We start from the raw sequence: 21,354 nt of genomic DNA, 5'->3' as shown, positions 1-21,354 counted from the left end.
TTAACAATTGTGTCATAATTCTGTTTTGGAAACATCGCCTCAATACAAATTAATAAAAACTCTAATTACAAGAGAAAGTCTCTAAATATTTTGTTAAAAAAAAACGTTGCGTGTTTATCTGTGATGATCATTTTTAAAAAGTTTTGATACCTGTCATGTTCTTATCCATTTTTTTTTAATTTTCTGTCAGTCATCGTCGTTTTATTATCTTCTAGAAATTCTTTGACAAATGCTTTCAGCCAATTAGTGAACATAAATGAAAAATATTTATGTTTCAACGACTGAAAATTTGTAATTTTCAATGCAATTAAATAACAAGTTTCTAAATTCCGCTAATAAAATCCGACTTGGAGATAAAATACAGATAACTAATTAATTTTCAAATCTCCAAGTATAATTACGGCTCTTTGGAAATATCTCAATCAACGACCTCTTTTATAATTCCACTTTAGTCGGCTTTGGAGTCAATAACTCGTAAAAAAATTTAACTGAGCTAAACAAACACGACTTCTGATTTTTGGAAGCTGAGCAAATGTTTTTAAATAATTTAACTTAAAAAACCATTTGGAATGAAATAAAGTTGGTCGTAGCAATTTTTTAGTCTTATGGAGGCATATCCGAGGCAATTCCATAATAAGTAATTTTATGAACACTGGAAAATATGTCGCCATACATATTATCGCTAAATTTTATAAGCGATGAAATAAAAGTGCCCTCTTTTGACTCGTAAACATTTTATTTTTGTGGTGGTGCGCTCGACCATAACGACATAATGTGGAGAAATCGGAAGGTGAATTAGTGTGATCGAAGATGGCCGTGCTTCGTACCCCCTTGCCTCCTTCGAAATTATGACGGAGTTATAAATTTTACTTTGTACGTAAATAAAGTTGGAATTGATAAAATATTGCGAAAGTTTGTAGGACGAAAATTGCATCCATGCATTATTCATGCTAACCTAACTATATCAAGAGTTTCCCCAAGTTTGAGAGACTTTGAGGGTCGCGAGGACGGTCGGGTGGGGGTGTTAAGTTTTCCAACGGGGAAAAAGGGGACACTGTTACTTCATTACGATCGGATTTTCGTTTGATTTTTTCCATCGAACACTTTGTACTCTAACTATAAATTAAATCTTTCTTTTAATATTTTACGAGATTTTATTCGACGTAAATAATGGCTGGGAATACATTACACGGAACGGCTGTAAATACGAAAAGTCGTAATTACTGTAATTAACGATTTGATGCATAATAAGATCGAGGGGGATAATACAAAATTAATTGCTTTCCGTTCATTATTATTGTCGGTTTCATTGACTTGTGGGAGGTATGTGTTTTTACACCTCGTGTGTTAATAATTTTTCTCTTCGTTTCCATCTAGTTTTGAATGTGTAAAGCACGACCTAGTTTTTTCGCGCAGCCTCGACGACATTCCAAGCCGGAAAAGTCGAACGAAATCGCATCAAGTAATTGCATTCGACGGAAGTGACTAATTTTAAACTAAAATTGATTGCTGAAATTTATTACATTTGAAACGTTTCAGAAGCAAATGAAAAAATTCCTTTTCTCTCTGAAATAATAATACTCATTGTTGCAGCGATAAAAACCTTCAATTAACACCCATAAGCTAATTATACAATCATTCTGTATTAATTTAAACGTTCTTAGTTAAAAAATAGTTTCTTACCGCATTACCTGGTCATTAACTAAACAGTGTTAACATTTCTGTTTGTATTATAAAATACAAGCAATTTACATGCAATTAACCGCGAAAATTTATTCATTTGGGTCAAAACCTGAGGTCAACACATAAATCATTATTTCAGGTTTAAATACGTAATCTTGGCCGTTTCCTGATTTGCTCAGGTCACCACTCAAAACATGGATTTGCTCAGGGTCAGTAAATAAAACAATAGTTTAGCTTATTTGCTCAGTTTATTTTTTGATTTCATTTTTTAATCAAGTATTTTATTTTAAAAAGCTCAATTACATTAAGCCCGCATGAGTGACGTTTCGACTCTTGTGATGGTGATAAAGTGTGAATCTAAGGAACAAATTGAGTCAGCTGTCAGTTTTCGATATTCGTGGTCCGGTTCTGACAGTGATGCCAACGGCAAATCGATTAAGCTGAGTCGTTGAGCAGGCAATTCAGTGCTGTTTTAGTTTTTTACAGTTGTCAGCCCTGAAAGTTAGTTACAAAATAAATGTATATTTCAACTGCGGTTCTAGAATGTTAGTTTGTAAAGTCTGGAAACTTGAATCTGGTCAAAAAAAAGAGGAGAATTAATTTTCTACATTGCAAACTTGACAGACTTTAAACCGTTTTTTAAGCTTGAATTGTAAGTCATAGAAAAATTGTGTTTTGGAGCAATTTTGCTATAGATCGCTTGCAAAATGTATTCAATATATAAAACGGAAAGGTTGAGAAAAGTGAACTGACGTCAAACGAAATCAGTAAATCCATCATCGTTCACTTTATCGATTTGGTATATTAGAGTCGACATAAGGAAACAAAACATTTCTAAAGTTGAAAATAATGTCCGAGTGAATTGTTTTGTGTTGCATTCAAGTCCGGTTTGGCCGAAGAATGCAACAACTATTAATAACCTGAGGCCCGTTCTCGGCCTCCTCTCCCCATCATCATTCTCGGTGGTCGCAAATTGCATTATGCACAAAACTAATAAAAGTGCTTTCAGCTCAAATTCAAGTTTTCTTGTTACGTGAACAAAAGCAATTCGGATATATTATTTTAATGTTTGTTTTTTTTCCTCCTCTCTTCTTGTTTCGTAGCCGAGCTGATGTTGTTCAAAGGGCTTTTTAACTTTTATTGAAAAACTTCAAAGGGGTTTGTTTGCATAACCGTGCAGAATGCAGTCCAACTCGGCGAATTAGAAAATTCAAACTACAAAAGAGCCTCCTCTGCTGTACTTGATTCGATAAATAAAGTAAAATTAATAGGTAGACGGGGGGCGTAAAAAATTTACACGAACCATGTCAAAACTTGTAATTGGTTGCACAAAGCGAATCACATCGAGGGGCGAAAGGAGAAGCGGTCGATATTCAATTATTAAAAGTTCACGATCTGTTTAACAGGGAGAAGTAATATTCAACTTTGGCAAATATCCCTCCGACTCTTAAATATTTGGACCGTTTTTCCAGTGAAGGGTGTTTAAACCCTCCTACTCACAAAAAAATTAAACATAATTGATGCAATAATTTTAAGAAAAATATTTACTATTGTGTTTTTTTTCTGGATTAATTAAGATAATGAAAAATTTCTGGATTGTGGGAGTTGTTGTGATTAAAATGCGGTCCCTTCCTGTTTTCTGTTTGTTTTCGGCAACAAATTTAAACTAGAAAAGTTTTACGTCCCATAAGACTCAAATGAATCAAGAAAATAAATAATATGAACGATCCTTTAAAAGTTTTTTCAGCCATATCTTTAATGCGAACTCGTAATGGAAAGCATATTTCACCAGAATGTCCCATTGAGTGTTCGCGTGAATTCCTCATCACGTCCTTTTCATTTTTCCTCTTCGTTTCCATATTGGTGTTGAAGGATGAAACGGGATGGCATATGCAACCCCCACCAAATACGCTTATTTGTACTCAACCATTAAAACGAAGAAGAAAACAAGATTGGCCTCTAGCAACAAGCAAGATACACTACTTAACGTAAACTGTGCCATTACGGCCTGATGGATCTTATTACCACTGCGATCTCATTAAAATTATTAAGTAAAACTCGGGATTATTGTGATTTCAATTTTTTTCTTTACGATCTTTTCATCAAAAGTGACGCTAATAAGATTCCGTCGCGTGAATTAATCTAAAGAACGTTGAAATTCCTTCTTCTACCGCAATTCGTCGACCCCCAGTGTTTAGCTTTCATTTATCCGTTAAGCAAAGGGCGAGTTGTTTAAATATGAAAGATATGCATTGTGATTATCATTAAACTTGTGCTTTGTATAAATAGACTTAATAAAATGTAAACTCTCTCTGTTTTCGTAATTTTGTTTGGGGGTGGGTTTCGATTTCGGGCCAGAGGCTAATGTTTACACCCGTCATCAGATTTTCGTGGCTTTTTAATAATTCGCGGCGACGACAGTTCCGGAATATCTAACGAAGAACCGGAGTGTATATAGAATCAATAGACCGGAGGCAATATTCATTTCAATGCGAAATTTGTCATTCATCCTCGAAATTGGATGGGAATTTATGATTGAAAATGAATATTGGGAGTCCAACGGGGCGGAAAAGAATACGTCTCTAATAATACATGAAAAGATGGTGGAAGACGACACACGAGAATTGCTTAAACGAAACTCAACCACTGTTTGTTTCAATTTGATACTGTCGTAAAACTGACTAGATACCCTTAAAATACCTCACTTACGAATTTACGATAATTGGATGCAATAAAATTGGCGATTATGTCGCGGCTTGTAACTTTTTTTTTTCTTCAGCGGGATCTTCGTGCATTCTTTGCTTTATGGTTATTGCGAATTTTCTTTAATTTGGAACGTTAATTTGCCGTCTTCCCATCATAATCTCAACTGCGGAGTTTATCCAGAGATAAAGACTTCCAGACGTAAGACGACACTGATCCGCCTTTAATTAGCCAGACGCTTCTACAAACAGGTGATATTTTTCAAATTAAAAGATTCAGTATTCTCATTTTTTCTTTACAATATTTTCTATTTGTTTTTACTATAGTGGTAAACTGGATACAGTTTCAAGAAGAGGTCTGAAAATGTGGGGAATATTTTTTTTTAAGTGAAATTTTTGTTTAGTGAATGAAAATAAAAAATACCAAAAAATGATCAAGTAAAAATCTATTTTACTCGCAATTGTATTTGTAATGTTGACATTTCTAACCTTGACGGAGGTTGGAAAGTGACTCATTACTGATCTTTTATTTCCTAACTCTATTACTATCCTCGGTTTCTAGACTCACATTTCTCACAATTAAACGCATCCATTAGTGTGAGTCGAACTTTTTTTGATTTTTTTTACTTTTTTTTACGATTGTGAATAAAATTGCACCTCGGTGAAAAGTTTTAATGAGACAGTTTGTAATATAGATACTATTTTTGAAGTCCCAATGTGATGAAGTACTGAGAATTAATTTTTCAGATTTCTAAATCGTCTCATAATGTATTTTCTTTGATGGTTTTGAAAATTTTGTAATTTAGAGTTAACTTGTAATTAATTTTTAAAAAATCGTTACGTTGAATATATGGTAAAAGTGATTCCTTTTGAACAACTGAATTTTTTGTTTTTTTTTGTACGTTTTGACACCGTTACATAATTTTTCTTAATTTTTTAATTTCGGGTAAATTCTAGTCTGTTATTTGATAGATTGACGATAAATATAATCTTTTTCTAAATACAAAGTATCAAAAGTAACAAAATTGTGTTACACGAATAACATAGAGATTGGTCACTATTTCCTTCACAAAATTTAAGCCAATCAAATCTTTGAGATTTTTATAATTTTATAATAATCAGATTCATATTACGCGATAATTCAGCACTTGTGCAAATTATCAATAATTATCGATAATGTCTTATAATAATAGATTTACATCTTACATTCGTAATGCATTCAACATTTAATTATTTAATTAATTTAATTAAAATAAGCACTCCTGTAAAATTAATAATTATACCACACCGAAATTGGTTTTTACTGTGGTGTGGTGGCAAAATAATAAAAAATAATAATTTTCTGGTACGCTAAATTATTGCGAATCTGAGTGATTTTTTTTTAAGTAGGAGAAATCTACAGTGGTGTTGATTTTAAGGTCCGAAGACACATTTTGAGGAGCTTCTGGTACTTTTTTAGCTCAGAACTGCTTCACAAAGTTTACTGTTTCTATTTAAAATTTGTTCGCCGATTCCTGAATAGTTTTGTTATCTCTGTTGGTAATTTATTTACTGTATTATTAGTTTTAGCAAATTGTGTAAAATTTCTCAGTTTTGCCACTTTCATTCGAGTTATTTGAATAGTCCTGGCGCGGAGTGAGGAAGTAACAATAAGCGAGGAAAAATTTCTTATCTAAATACATTTCCTTTTAACTTTTGCGAGTTTTAAAAGTCCATTAAGGTGTCTGTGAAAATTCGATTTTAATTATAAAATTTTCTTGGTTTTGCTATTTTTGCTCTAGAAATTTGAATATTCCCAGTTATAAATCGGTTCTGGGGTGGCGAACGATAAAAGGGGCATTTTTATTTAAGGTGAACGCGCGCGCGAGAACTTTTTTTAATAATGGACGGGAGATAAAAGGGAGTTTATACAGGAAAGAAATGTTCTTATAAAGTAGGAAAGTTTTTAAGAAAAATAAAGCAAGGCTTACACAAAAGGTCCGGGGACCAACATCCCCCATCCCTCGATATACACGACAAAGTTGAAATTGCAATTATAATACGGAACGAAGTTTTAAATACTTTAAATTATACTCGGTCTTTTATGAAAAGGGCTGTAATTACGTATTAATATGCATAAATATTAAAACCGCGGTCTCGGGCCATAATAATAATCATAGAAATAATAAAAAACACAGAACACAGGGATAAAAATTCACGATTTTACCTCTTGGATTTATTATTTATTTAAATTGTGTGTGATGTGTGCAGTTTGCGTGACAGACGGATGGGAATACAAGAGTGGCATCAGTTTTGCAAGGGTCAGAAAAGGAGATTTTATTTATTTAGGACCAGCAAATGTCAAGTATTACACCAAATAATTTACTCGAGCTTTATACGAATTTTTTCTATTACTTGTTTAATTATAACACCCTCGGGAACAATATTTGTGTAAATCCAGAACTCTTTTAAATGAGATTTTATATCGGTTTTAATTTAATGAATTCCATTTACTAGTTTGAAAATAATTAAAAACTTTATCCACTTTTCAAAGAAATGTCGTGCAGTGGTTGCAATTCAATTAAGGAGTTTTGCTGGGGAGAGGGGATGAAACCTCCCCAACGTGAAACGTCAAAACTTCGCCTATTTTATTCCGGGGGTGAGTTACCTCTAGTTGCGAGTTTTGCAATTCACTACAATAAATAAGTCTGTAATTGTCAGCTGTTGCGGTATCGATTGTAAGGTTCTTGTATTTTTTTTGTGTTTGTTGGGGGAGTCTTTTGTGAATTTTAGGTGGTGCTTAATGCTCTTTAATGGAATATTAAAATAAATATCGCCGACGGTGGCTAATTTAAATGATTTAAAATTCAATAGCATGTTCGTTGCGTTAATGGCACAATAAATATGTAGATCCTCCTCGATAAGATTACGTACTATTGTGTAACTAAACAATGGCGGGCTGTCACAAATAAAAAGTCTTTTCTCGTGAAGACTTATGCTAAGACTAATCCTCGACTGTAAATCTTTTTCCCGTTGGAGGAGGCATTCCGCGATGCCCCAGGAAGTGGCCCGAAACTTAAATAGAAAATATTCATTTCGCTCGTTCTATAGCACTAATATGAAGGGGTGCGCGGGAGGGTGTAGAGGTGCATGGGTAGGGGGAAAGAGGCACGTGCTACCATGGAAACAGCCCAAATGATGTATCGATCGTGTGCGTCTCTCTCGTGAGCGTCGCGACGCCCTCCGTCCGTCCTCTTCCGGCCCGTGTTCGGGACAACATCACATATTCAACGTATTACTTTTTACATCCCCCTTGTTTTTCTTTGCACTATTTCTCGGGCCTTGTTGCTATTCGGAATTATTCCGGGGGATCGGCGGGGGCTGCGCGCGCCTATTCCGTGTTTACATTGGCGTGTATGTGTTTTTTTCCGGGATCCGGAGGAGATACAATAGAGAGATTTGAATTCGACGATTGGTGGTAATTAAGTGTCCGGATTTTTAAAACGTTGCGCAATACATTTAAATTACTTTCCGCATTTATATGTATGTACTTATGTTAAAGTAGCAGGTATATTAAATTTGCTCACATCAAAGCTCCGGCAAGAATCACGTTGAAAGCTCTGAAAAGCGTCTCCGGCTTGAATTACGAGCTTAAACCGCGAGCTTCATAATTACATGTAAATTCTTCTGATGTTTATCAAGAGGGAATTGAGATTTGAATAAATTACATATTTAAATGTGGCCTCTTTTCGTTTAATACTTTTAATTATTTACGGTGTTTTAGGTTTTTAATGTAATTTGAACGTCGCCATATTAGGTGAGGCGGGGGAGGGAAATGGAGGGACTAAATCTTGCCACCACCTTAAATTAATTTCGTCGCGTCTTTTATTGACTGCCGAATTTGCTTCGGAATTGATGGAAACTTTGTAAGTTAAATGCCTGGCGTGACGCACTTAATTCCGCATTTATCCTTCGTACAATTCCGTTTTTCGGACGATTTACACTTTGATCAAAAAAAAAAAAGAAATTGGAAAAAATCATAATTTGACTTTCAAAGTCAAATAGTCAAATCGGATAATAAAGAAGAAGAATTAATTATAGGAAATTTATTTGCCCTAAGTTTCAGTCATACCGAGTTAATAGGTTTCCTAATCAAATTACTCGGGGTTTAATGAAATCCATTGAACTGATACGACGTTGATTATAAATAAACAAACAGTGCCAACTTAAATTAATTATACCAGAGAGAGATGGACTATCCCGGAGTGCCATCCATCCGTTCCGGTTCTATTTCATTTCCAGAAGGAAAATTCTCGGACTAATCCGGTTAACAGACGAACGAATTACTATGATAATTTTGAGACAATTAGAAACGACACTTTTTCACGTACCACTCAAACTCAATTTACATCCCTGATTCTACATTTATCTAAATTTTTTTCGATTATTTTCGACTACGTTGAAAATTTACAAGTTTTCAACAACACAAAAGAAAAGTTTTTAAACTTAACAATGGAAGAGGGGCTCAAGAAAAAAGTTTCGTGATAAAATCACAACTAACGAATGAGATCAAAGAGGAGATAAAATTGTAATTGGATCGAAAAGGAAACAGTGGTTTTAATAGTTGGCTGAAAAGTTGTGAAATTGGATTGGCACAAAATCACTTAACGTATTAAGATTGTGTACAGGGTGATTTATACAATTTTTGATTGGAATTTTTATTTTTAATACCGATTTTTTGACCTTTTTTTTTCTATTTATTTGTACAGTGAAATTTATGTTTTATTTATCTTATATGTCTTTGTCGTTGTGTCTCTTGTTTGTCAAGCAACTTTTCAAAGAGTCTATAAGAAATCTTATCTCACGCATTTTTGATTTGTTAAGCTCCGAGAGCGGTGTGCTAGGCGAATTATCGCAATTTTGGGTCAATTTTGTGATGAAATGGATGTTTTTAGTCTGAGAAAGAGCTTTGCGAGCGTCTAACTCCGCTGAAAGCTCATTTATCCAGGGTCGGCATCCGCTCGTGTAAAAAATAAATTAACTGTTGTAGTCAACGAAATCGCCTCTATTGTTGTTTTCTTTTGTGCCGTGTTTTTGCCGGAGTGGCATATTTAATACATAATATGCAATTAAGAATGTCGTCTATTGTTCGGTTAGACAAGAAGTAAAGGAGATAAACTTTAAGACAATAGCTTTTGTCGCCAAGATGTGTTAGTAGGAAATTCACTTAGATTTATATAAAATATCGAACAAAAGAAAGGTAAAAAACATAAATCGATCATTTTGGTAAAACGGATTAAGTTGATTTTTTCAAGCTCCCGCCTTATTAGTGCACAATGCTCGGCGCTTATCTCCGACGATTCTGCGAAATCCACCTTCGCATTCCCCATAAATGTGCAACAAAAGACCGAGAGTTGTCGGACAAAAAGTGGAGAGATCGCAGCGCCCCATCTCATTACGGACGGAACGCGCTGTAAATCACCCGGAGTATCGTGTTTAATTACTAATCAGGGTTGGCCAATTAATGAACTCGATCGTGGACTAAGCGGCGCGATATCATCGCCGATTTTTCCTTCTGGAGGACTCTAATAGTTATTTAGTCGTTGGGTCCTGTTGGGGGTTGTAGAGGGCGTCTCTGTCGGCTCCGGGGCGCAATTAAGAGCACGACCGCAACACGACGTATTAACGTAAAGGATAATTGTTTCGAAAGGAGGAGGCCCGGAGTTGCAAATTGTATTGTGTTGTTGTCGTCGTTGTATTTATTCGTGTTCGGTTTAGGAAGGGAATGTTTGGTAAATTCGGGGGTGGATGTTCGGCTTTGTTGACGAGTCACGTTGCCAATAAACCTCGTTATAAATTCGAGTTTATTGGACAGTAACGTTATTGCAACGTCTGAATGGCTTGTGATTATTACGTCGTTATTAAATCATCTCCTGAAGGATACGTGTCTGGGGGGGTGGGACGGAGGATTCATTCTGGCCAAAGTCCCGAGTTCTTTTCTTTTATTCCGGGAATTATTCCGAAACAAGTTATAAGTAAACTTATTTAAGTTGAGCTTGTTTTTTATTCCATTTTGAGCTGTATTTTCATTTTAAAAGCATTTCTCATGAATAAGCAAAACCGCCGTTGTGCTCTACCCTCTTTTCCACCCCTCGCCTTTATGCAAACTTTGTGTTCGCGAAATTACACTTTTAGAGGTACTGGTCCTCGACGACGAGGCCGATGTTATCTTTATTACGCTATTTGTGAATTCGAACAATGTGGATTTAGTAAATTATTGCACCACTGGAACAATTATATTGTTGCGAGATAATTTTGCCGCGAGCGTGTTAAAAGTTATTTAATTATCGATTGTTAATAACAATTCCAACAAATTGCGTCGTTAAGAAAAGGATTTGAGGACAAATTAAACCTTTCCACCCGATTTGATGACCAGTTTTTGTATTTTTGAAATACTCATTTCACAAATGGTTTTCAAGAATTTTAGCCAAATTTGTATTTGCTACGAGGGCAGTCCAGAAGAAATTTACCTTCTTGGGAAACAAAACAGAACTATAAGATTTTTTGTTATTAAGAATCTGAAATTGAGTGAGTTTAGGAATAAAAATAGTAATTTTTTTTCTATCTGAAGGCATTTTTTAATTTTTTACGACCAGAAAGATAAGAATTTGACCTCTCTTATAGAAATGGGAAAACATGGTGTTAGATTTAATGGCGATACTGGAATATCAGAAGAAGTTGTTAGTTTTGAAATTTATCTTCCTGGATCGTAGGAAAAATTTGGAGGAAAGTGTCTTTTCCTTCTTTGGTGGTTACCTTTACGTACCATTTTCACCTGTGGGAGGAAACGATACACTTTCCTCTTTTGTAAAACCAATAACTATGGTATTACTATTAAAATATGTAATAAAATTTTTTTGAGAGCTGTTATTATTTACCTCTGCTTCCACATTATTAGCACCAACTCTAGGTTAATAGTATACTTACATATTTACAGCTCAGAACGTCAATTAAATTTTTAGAATTAGCAATATTTTTATTTTTAATAGTAATAAATACGTTGAAGATAAGTAATGTAACAAATGTACGTAAACATAAAAGCGTATATTTAATAAAACATAAGACCACAAACTAAAAAAGGTAAAAATGTAAGATGGTTTAAGTGAAACTCAAAAGTTAAGTCAACAAAGAACTTTGAAAAGAATAAAAAAGTACTCCAGAATATTATTAAAATTGAAGAGTTTTATGACAAAATATAAGCAATAAGTACATGGGACCAAAGTAACGTAGATAAAAGAACGCAAACTTATAAAAAAAAATACAAGAACGTTAAAAATTAGTTGAAAAGTTGAACTTAAACACGCAAAGGCGTTAGTAAACATAAGAGTAATGTAACAAAAGCGTAAACCATTAGGATTTAAGAGATAACTTTTGTTTGGTTTTAATTTTGTTTAAGATTTAGAAATCAAAGGGGTTTTTAAAGCAGCTTAAACATTTTTTTCGAGTTCAAAATTTATGAAGTAGGTATAGCAAACGCAAATATAAGTGTGGGTCTGATTTTTTTATTGCTTTTAATAAATTCTACCATGACCATAATAACTGAGCTTTCGATAAATAGATTCGATTTTTTTCATTATTTAAAAATTTATCTATTTACAATAAGCCAATAATGGATGTAGTAGTATACGAAAAATCAAGCGACTTACATTTACTACAGGTTTTTTAGACTTTTTGTGGCAATTATTGTCTCATTTTCTCAATGTCCAAATAATTGTGAGCTGTTTTTATTTAGGGCAACTTCATCCATTAGGTATAATAAAAAAGGGGCCCTAATTTTATCTTTTATTGACGCTTATTACAACAATTGAGATTGCAGTATCTAATTTAGTTGTTAACCGATCGTTGGCAAATTCCGGTAAATTGCATCGTTGGTGGAGTAGAGAGGGCTTTGGTAAAAATTTAAATCGTCGGGGAACACGACGCGATGAAATTAATCTTGTTTTCTTTGATGAAATTTAACCTGAAAGCTGCTGAGTCGATTCTTGTGTTTTTGCCAATATTGAAAAAAGGAAGTTATTTGTAGCTTTATATTGCAGCTTTCGCAGAAAATGAAATGAAAGAACTTTTACAATTTTTATTGGAATTTTCCATTAAAAGTTCGCCATTCTCTGTGTTTTATTGGATACGAATTTGTTGATTGAAGATCAACTAAGGGGTTAGAGGCGGTGGCGGCGTTCCGATCGATGAATTTAAACCAGGGGATGCGGTGTCACTCTTAAATATATTTATTAAGATTTAAATTTTGTTTATCCATCGTCTGTTCCCATATAATCTAGTCGGGTTGTGTGCACGCTGGATGAGAAGAGAACTCTGCAAACAGCACAGATTCAAATCATTCTCAAACACTAATTTATATTTACTCAGCTATAAGGAACGCGATTATTTATAATGCACGATATCAGAGCTGTAAACAAGTCGGTTCTTTGCTCAAACTCGTAAAGCAGACATTGTAACAGCCGAGGCTCCGGTCCGAATATCTTTCCGTCTTCGTCTCACTCGCGAGCGAATTGCTGATCGCTCGTTCGATTGCCAGTCTTAAGGCCAGGTGTTCATTGTATTTATGAGCTATTGATTCGAAATTATTTCGAACAAGACGACGATGCATCACGACTTGCACCTAATTCGATTCGCGCCTTGATATTTGCAAATCTAATCCGGTTAAAACATAAACAAGATCCGGCACTCGACGCGAATTAATATTTGAATTTTTATTGAGTTACGGCGGCGACGACGTCCGCCGGAGACGCCGTCCTCGACCGGTAATTACCACCAAAGAAATCAAAATAAAAATCGCTGTATCAGTATTTGGACGATAATTACAATCGATTTGTTGGGTTTTTACCCATTCGAATGTGTTTTCCGTTTTCCTCATGTTATTGCACCGTCGTTTGATGAGTTTACTTTTATATTTTCAGGCTGAATACCATCAAAGTTTCCAGTCCGTCGAGAATATGTAATATACGATATTGAAAAACAAATTTGAAATTCCACTCCGAAATTCCAAATTTATATTATTTTTCTACGGATGTAATTTCGCCGGTTGTTTTCATGAACTAGACCCACTTTGCGCGAAATGATAAATAGAAAATTACTTTTAAAGGTCGCTTCCGGGAGGAGGAACTGAAACAGGGACGCTTCAATCTCAAACTATACAAATAAAAGTAAATTACAATCTCTTCGAGTTTGAGAAAAACGGACAATTTTCTTTGCGATTGGTTTGCAATGGCTGGATTTTCCCCCGGAGAAAATTTGGGCCGAATTCGTTTCACATATATTACGAAAAACTGATTGTCGGTTTGGCGTGTTTTATTTGCGAAAAGTGTAATTTCTGAATTGGATTTTATTCGAACGTGCTGCCGGTGGAGTTGGAAGTTGATTTAAAAAATTACTGTTAACATTTGTGATTCGCATTGCACGTAGTTTAATTAATTTAAACTTAAAATGATGATTGGCGTTTATTTTCGAAATGGACAAAAAGACGAGATTTACTCTCGACGTTGTCTAAAGTCTAAACAACAATTACCTAAGTTTTTCGATTAAAAACTAATTAAACATCTCATCGATCCCGTCTCTTAATTAATTCTCGAGTCCTGCAATTGATATGTTCAGCTACAATAATAATTCCGTGGTGTTTTTTTCTTTGTTAACGCTGTTTTAGAACCGAAACGGATTATAATTGGAATTCGCTTCAGAGCAAACTAATTATTAAATGTCTGGTTCGTCACAGGAATTTTAATATAAAGTAATTAATTTACACGGAATATACGGAAAATTGTATGAAATGACGGAATTTGCCCCAAAAAAGCACATTTTTTCTAACGCGGACGTTTTTTGAATTCATTAAGTCCCTTGTCTCGTAATATCAAATAAAAATTGGAATTTATTGGAATTTTGATGGCGTTCTAATCTATGCGTTATCAAAATGGGTACGAAATTGACTGTGGTATCTTTGTGTTATCTTCAACGACGTTCATTACGGTAATTAACTTGTCAGTTTTTTAGGTGTGGGTGATAGGGACTGACGGGGACGATAAGAAATGGGTCGCGTATGGGAAAGTGCTAATTAAGCCTTTCCACAAAGAGATTCGGACTTTACGACACGGTTTACTTATTTTGACATTTTATACTTTATTTTAAGCACTGAAACTTTTTTGTTTTTTCCTACTCAAAATTTTAACATAGTTGATTTATCATAACTTTGTTTTTGGGTTTTAACAAATTATTTTTAATATTTCAGTGATTTTAAAAATTAACTAGATTCTTCGAGTTACTTTGTATCGTTTCAGACCGGTTCGGATCACTTTGGGACATTTCGGGCGTCTTCGAGACGCTTCGGGTTATTTTGGACTGTAGACTTGCAATTAAGAAAACTTGATTTTATCAGTACTTTTAATACTGATTCATATTGTTATACTACATTTCACTAGAAACCAACACAAGTTTATAATTTTGTTACCTAGTTGTTTGGCAAATGTAAGAAATTAATGGGTAAGAGAGACACACTATGAATGGGAAAAACCAATTCTACCTTTTTCTGCGGATGTATATTTTCTTGATAAGAGAAAATCCTGCAGTTTTTTTGAGTTCCAATTCCTTAGAATTATAGTAATTGGGAAAGATTTAGGTGTATTAAGAAAAGAATAGGGAGACATTTGTCTTATTTTGGTGGTAATCCCGGCGAATCCGCCATTTTTGCGTGAATCTTGCGACCTCAACAAGTTGGCGCGACAGCAGGTCCATGATTAATGTTACCCCATCCACCTGTACAAATAGTTATTTATCGTCGAGACCCGCGCTACTTAGCCTCTTATTTACATTTATTTCGATCATTAATTTGACTTTACCAAAGTCTCATTTACGCAGCTTAATTTATAAAGTTGTGGATTTATAGTTGAAGTTTTGAAAGTTGTTTTATCTTTATGGTCGCTTTATTTCGAGCTTAATAAGTTTTATTACATATTCATAAGTATTAGGGACTCGGGTTTGTAATCGACGAGATAAAGAAAGAGGAAAAAAAAACAATAAGAAACAATGTGTGTTTCTTTGTTTCATATCCTTCGATTTATTTAAACATTTCTTGGGGTAAATAAATGCCGTCATATGTTTTTGTATGATAATATATTTTCCGTCTATTTGAATCGAGCTTTCGTTTTATTTTCATTTCGAGCTCATTTTTCTCCTATTTCTTTTTATATTCAGACAAAGATTTATACGCACTGTCAGGGAGAGAACCTTTTATATTAGGATATAATATTTTTTCATCTCCGCAGAGCGAACACCTTAACTTTATTAAGATTTAGTAATCTTTTTTATTACCTTACACAAATTAAATACGAAACAGATTTATGCACATCGGTCCCTCTCTCACCCTTCCTTTCCGGAAAAACGTAACGTGGCATAAAACCGAGTCCATATTAATAAAACTTCACGCCCCACTCGAACACCCCCATCGAACATCGAAATTGTATACAGCTTTTACGACGGCAACACTGTAAAATTCATACGCGGCAATATGGCGCAGTTTAATACCGAAACATTCTCATTATCGCGCCGGAGATGTAAAACACATTCGTCGTAAAATGCACTTAATATACCACAGTATGTGTGAGAGAAAAATCGATCGAAAAATTACAAGGTGGCTCATATAAATTATATCCAAATTGAATAGACTAAACATTAACGTCGGCTTACATAATGTAACCGCATATTTTAATATATCAGCGTTACGATAAATCTCTGTCCGCTTGAAACAAATGCATTAGCGAAAGTTGCTAATGTATTTATACACTTGCATAACGTATTGCACATTTATGGCAGTTATTTAAATTAACTGAACTGACACATGAACTGACCAATATTTATACTACACCACAACGAGGAAAAATCATCATCGAGTCGGAGATTATACCGCATAATTTACTGTCGTCTGCTTATCATTTTATGTCACTGTATCTGAACGAGCCCTCCCAAAGAGGATTTGCCGGTAATTTATTTCAAAAACAGACTCTTGGAACAGTTTAAAGAACTAGGAAATTGCCCAACAAAAATGTTGGGACAAGAAAAAAACACATTTTTTAATTTTATTAAATTTATTATATCAAAATTAATAAATTGAGAGGTTTTTTTACACGCTTCAACAACCTACAAGCTAACAATAATAATTTTGTAAGTTGTAAGTATTAACAACCACAACTTGGTTTTCCTTGAAAAAAAATTGGTTTAAAAAAATGGTTTCAAAAGTGCTTTTTGAACGATAGCGTGAACTACAGTTAAAGATGTAAATAACTTCTTTGCGCGATTGAGCTCTATTTGATTGTTTACCACGTCTGTTTTCAAGACAGTAAGTTGTATTTACTCGTTGCTATCTCAAACTATTTTGTTTATTGTTGCTAAGTCGGCAAGCAATCAAAAATGCTATTTTATTAAAAAAAAACTAACAAAAATCAATCGCGCAAAAAATATCATAAGCATCACGAACGATAAGGACTTACCGATCTCAAACAATTGTCTTTGATCGGAAAAATATCCTTACCGTTCTTGATGCTTAATATACTATTACTACTTTTTAAAATGAATTTTTTTACCTTTGAAAAATCATATTTGAATTTAATTAATTTTTATTCAGATCTTATTATTAGGTAATTATGGACTTACGTTTTAGATTTTAAATGTTTTGGTTTATGAATAACAGAGTTATTTGTGACTTTTTTACAAAGTGGTAACATCGGAACATTGTTTTTGAGGTGAAATAGATCAAAAAAATTGGTTTTTATTGACAAATTTATAGTCAAGACATACTACTTTTGTACAGAATAAAATATGAAGAGTGACACAATTTTTATGAAATGTCACAATGTATCAACGGTGTTTACGGTCTTGGAGTTGAAAATAGACCTGGTACTTGAAGAGTGCAGAAATAGTGTAATCAAGAAAAAAAAAACTTTCAGAATTGTGATTATTACTAATGTTATTTAACTCCATAATATTGGTAAAAGGTTTAAGAGTCACTGAAATAATTTCTTTCTTAAGATAAAATTGCACTGTTGCAACAAATAAGCGAATCATATCACAGCAATGAATGAGAAAAGTCACTTGATAGTTTTGACACTGTCATTATTTGATTTGATTTTGATTTACTTATGATGAAAATTCGAAGATCTGTTTAATTACCTTCAACGAAATGGTTTCCTTTTTCTTAATTTTTTTACAAATTTATGGACATGGATCGCAAATATTAAAATGCTGTTTGTCCTGATTACAATTAATGCAAATAAATCACAAAGTAATGAAACTAACGGCCTCTGTTCTGGCCAAAGCAGCAATTTTCAAACAAGTAATATAAAAAGAATTATTTATTTTCATAACTTGAATTTTTATTTTATATAGCGTATTAGTTTATTTGTATGGTGCACATTATCTCTTTTAAATTTCAACATAATGACCGTAACAATCCTGAATAGAATTAAAATTTATAAAGTTTTAGCTGAGGCACTAGATATGTTATTTACCAGAGTTAAAAATCTTAGTTGAGGCAGCTCGTAGATATTTAAGATAGCAGATTTTGGAGACTTTTTTATTTATTTTTGAGTTTGGAAGTTATAAGGTAGAATACCTATAAAATAGATTTTTTAGTGAATTACGTAAAAATTTTCCATATTATGTTTAGAGATTTTGCTTAGCTATAGGTATTACAGATTTATTTCAATTCATCTTTGTTTCTTTCAGTTTACATTTTTATAATTTTTGTAAAACTGTTGGATTTCAAAAACATTACAAATAAGCAATAGTACTTATATTAAAAAAAACAAGTATTAGAAACACTCTCATTGTGTTACAAATGCACGAGTATCACAAAGAGAGGTTATAAGACACGTTTTTTAAATTGAATTTATTATTATATTTGACAGTTTGAATTTTTAACACTTGCGGTACGCAAGTTTAGTTTTAGTTTTGGTGAAATACGTTGAACTGCAACAATTTCTTACTTAAAAACGAACTGTTTTCAGTTTGCACAAATGCTCTTGTGACACCGAAATAGAAAAATTGAATTTATTATGAGATTTGCCAGTTAAAAATTTTGACATTTGACGTATGCGGTCCTTAAATTGCTCGAAAATAGCTTTAATTGCATTACTTTTGGTGAAATAAGTTGAACTGCAGCAATTTCTCACTTAAAAACGAGAACAAAGTATTGCATAAAATGTTCTCAAAAAGCAGTGTCTCAAAATTGCATTTTATGCAACTGTTTTCAGTTACACAAAATGCTTATTGTGACACCAAAAAAATATCTTAATCTTTTTGCAATATTATTTTATTTGTAAAGATTTTCTAAGTATGTATACTTGTACTTATTACTAATTGTTTTGCTGTTTTTTTTTTAATTTTCTGTAGTGTTAATACTTAATAGACAACTTCTTGAAAAGTCGTTTTTATTTTTTATAATAATTTAATTTTTAGATAATCGAACAAATTTTTTATAATCAGAACATTTTGTAAATTTTGTAAATTGGACATTTTAATACAAATATTTATAGATAGTAGTGGTTAGTTCATAGTAGTTTTTTGATGTAAATGGTGGATTCGCCGGGTTTGTCCTGAAAGTGTGCCAGATTTGAGCCGAAGTTAGCCTTTGAACGCAAGGCGAGTGTCGAGTTCCGGCGTGCGGCTTGGAAATCTTTCAATAAATAAGCTCTTTGGCCACTTGTGAGTCCCGAAGTGATAAAGATATCTATCTGGTCATCCGTCCGATCGGATTAATGACGTTCGTTCCGTGTCGGCAACTTGTTGAGGTCGGTGTGAATTAGCGGAAAAATGGCGGATTCGCCGGGATCACGATGCAACCAGTGACAGTAACTCTTCAGCTCGTTCGCTCGACGAAGCGCAAGAAGTTATGGTCCCGAACGGTGCTAACTTTGTCCATTAACTCACGAGAATACACATTCGTGTTGCTTATTTACTAATCCATGACGTGGATCGTTTAACACCTCCTCTCTTTCTCCCTCGCGACGACAAAAAGAAGGAATTTAGGGAGGAAAACCTCCTAGGTGTATTTATGGGGTCGCGTTCGGGGTGTCCACACCCTATGCATTAATGCAAACAACTGGGAAATTTATTACAATTCCAACATTGTCCCGATAATTACGACTCGCGACTGTAATAAATAAGTCGAGTGTAAACCAGCGAATAACATTGATATCGTTTTAAATAGTTATTATTGTAAGTGTTGCGCAAGAGGCACTTTCTCGCTTATGAAATTCGAGTCGGGACTTTCTAAGCGCACTGATAAAATCTATTCTTTGTTTCAACTAAGAAAGGAATGCGAAAATCGAAATTTTCGAACGCTGCAACGGAAATAACACCTGTATTATTTTCCTAAATGAGAAAATTTTTAAACCCACTTGACGAGGTTTGACCTGCCTACTTCCAAAAAGGAAAGTGAAATGGTTATTACTACAATTACCTCACAAGAAAAAAGTTGTACATAAATGGATAAAAATCGTGGTATGTAAGGAATGTTAATATTAATTAATTGGGAACTTGGGCAAGGCTACAGATCGGTGACCGATTTATTTCCTCATAAAAAATGATTTAATTTATTGTGATCAGTTAATTGTGTTTCCCTTCCTAGAGCTACTTGTCTTTTCTTGGTATTAATTATTGTCCGAGCGCCTCAAGGGTCAATTCTCAGTTCGTTGTTGCTTCCAATATTGATTTGCTTGAGTGCTTTTTGATTTCTTAATCTTCTTGCATCATTTGCAATTGAAGTAATTGGATTTTTGTGGAACAAAAGAAAAAAATTTCGTGTAGATGAGGAGGTCGGTTTGTTGAAAAAGAAGGAGCGCATTCGAACACTAATTAAGTTTTAAATTGCTTCCAACAGAAAATAAAACTGTACATAAATTGCATGACTCGGGACTATAATAACTTAGAAATTATTTAAAGCAATAAAAAACAAACGGCTATTTTAATAACATGTAATCAAACGACCATCAACGTAATGTCAACAGAAACGATTTTTGCTTCGTTCTGTTTTATTTAATCTGCTTTTGTTAATTCTTTAACTACATTTCCTGGCGCATTATTTTGAATATCAGAGGGAATATCCGTTCTCGGGCCGATAAGGCGGTTTCGCCTCGCTTGTGCGGAAATTTGAATTTTTGCAATATATACAGGCTGACCCAAAAATGACAAAACTTTTTTTTGTTGATAATGTTGCGCCATTTTCGCGTCGCTGATGAAAAAAACTGAAAAAATAAATTTCGTTTCATGAAGCAACAACGAAACAAGAAAAGGCAAATAAAAAGCTGGCGCGCACACATATAAATTACTTTTTAATATCACAGCATCATGAATCATTGCAGGAAAGCGCTGAATTTTCCAGGACGGAAATTTACAAATTTAATACATGGTTTATTTTTCAATTTTAATTGCAAATTTCGTTTCGTCGATTTTAGAAACGTGTCTTCTCTCAATGTAATTGTTCTTTCTGGTATTGAAATTTATTTAGTTGGCATTTGTGAAAATGGCCATCTTCGATGAGATGTAAACGTTTTATTGGAGCATATTGTGCCCCACGGTGAGTGTACAATTCTCGTATTATTGATCTCATCCGGGCTCGGGGGAGCAATACAAGACATTTCAGTGAGGAAAATATGACTGCAATGCGTGTTTTTCATATACATACACTTTGTAATATCTATAAAATACGTATTGCCGTAAAATGTGCCCCTTTGTCGGGCGAGGAGCACCCTCGCCCATTCCCTTTATCTCGTTCTGTTTTTATTAAACCAAACTAAATTTTCGTAAAGTTTGTTTGAATTCATGTATTTAAATATTCATTTTTCGACGCATTTACATACATATGGGACAGAATGATATTCCGCATTTACTTTGAATTTTAAATTTTCGATGTAATCATATTCGGAATTAA

The 21,354-nt window shown here is 33.7% G+C and overlaps 1 protein-coding gene across 1 annotated transcript in view; it reads left to right on the top strand.

The window, feature by feature from the left end:
• Window positions 1-21,354, top strand: part of LOC123012394 (TOX high mobility group box family member 4-like) — a 77,106-nt gene that overhangs the window by 5,129 nt on the left and 50,623 nt on the right. The window lies entirely within an intron of this gene.

Source organism: Tribolium madens, unplaced genomic scaffold (genome assembly GCF_015345945.1).
Source record: "Tribolium madens isolate multiple individuals breed KSU strain unplaced genomic scaffold, Tmad_KSU_1.1 Scaffold_19;HRSCAF=116;Tcas5.2_LG9, whole genome shotgun sequence".
NCBI classification, from domain to species: Eukaryota; Metazoa; Arthropoda; class Insecta; order Coleoptera; family Tenebrionidae; genus Tribolium; species Tribolium madens.
Note: the sequence above shows the minus strand (reverse complement) of the source record. Positions and strands in the feature narration are given on the sequence as shown.